The following is a 1,254-nucleotide window of genomic DNA, read 5'->3' on the forward strand; positions in this document are numbered from 1 at the left end:
TTTAGCATTTTTTGTTTTTAGCATTTTGCTAGCCTTTGCTATTTTCATTTTAGCTACTGTTCTGCTGCTTTTAGCTAGGTTTCATCAAATTTAGACTTTTGCAACATTTAGCTAGCCCTTTGCTTCTTTGAAACTTTTGCTAACTTTTCGAGATTTTGGCGTTTTCTACTTGTAGTCCGAGTTAGCTCTGCTCTAATTTTAGAATTTAAACTTTGTGTTGCTTTTTTAAACTTTGTTAGCTTTCGGCTAGTGTTCTGCTACTTTTAGCTTTAACCTTTTGGTTGCGTCAGTCGTTCAGAGCTGATCGTTCACGCTGTATTTCAGCAGGGATGGAGGTGATTTAGCTGCATGTTTACATCTCACAGGCTCAGCTTCTTTAACAGCCTGTGTTAGTTTTAGTTGGACTAAAACCACCGAATCAGGACCCAAAGTTTAGTCCAGATCAGTAAAAACTTGGTCTAACTGGTTAAGAAAGGTTTAAGTGTTGACCTGCGTCAACAGAATAGAAACATTTTAAATCAAAGTTTATTCCCTCTCATTGCTAAACAAACGTTTTGCACAAAACAAAGATTTTCTTGATGTTTCCTGATCAATCTTTTATTGAACACTATTTCCCCGTAGGTCCGGTTGACGAACGATCAAATCCTAAAAGTGATACTCGTCCCCGCGTAACAAACAAATACAACGATTAACAAATCAGTGTGCAATCCCAGCAGGAAACAGTTTATTAGAAACTAAAAGAATAATGAAAATAGAACAAATTAAAATAAAGATGACTTGTTGATGTTAATCCTAAAGGAATCTTCCGCCTTCGTCACACACACATAAAATAAAAACTCTGTTGTCCAGTTTTTGTAAATAAGTTACAGTTCTGAGTTTGTTTGTTGTTTTGTGTAGAATAATAATAATTATTATTTAAAAAAGATTAAGATTTGATTCGTATTTTTATGCAGCTTTAGAAAAACTTGTAAAAATGTGCAGTTTAATCTGGAACACACGTACATGGTACGACGTAAACAACATTTGCACAAAAAATAAAATAATATGGCTAAAAAGCAAAAGAAAAGAATTCTGACTTAAAATAAGAGTGGGAAAATGTGGTGTGACAAAGTAAACCCCCAGTCTGGACTATACCTGGGATTAAAGAGAACCTGGGTCAGATTATACCCCAGGTCCACCATGGCCTCGACCTATTTATAATCCAGTGTTGAAATGGATCTGATCAATACCACTCAGGTCACATTACAACCCAGT

Source organism: Nematolebias whitei, chromosome 12 (genome assembly GCF_014905685.2).
Source record: "Nematolebias whitei isolate Nwh7 chromosome 12, NemWhi1, whole genome shotgun sequence".
Classification (NCBI taxonomy): Eukaryota; Metazoa; Chordata; class Actinopteri; order Cyprinodontiformes; family Rivulidae; genus Nematolebias; species Nematolebias whitei.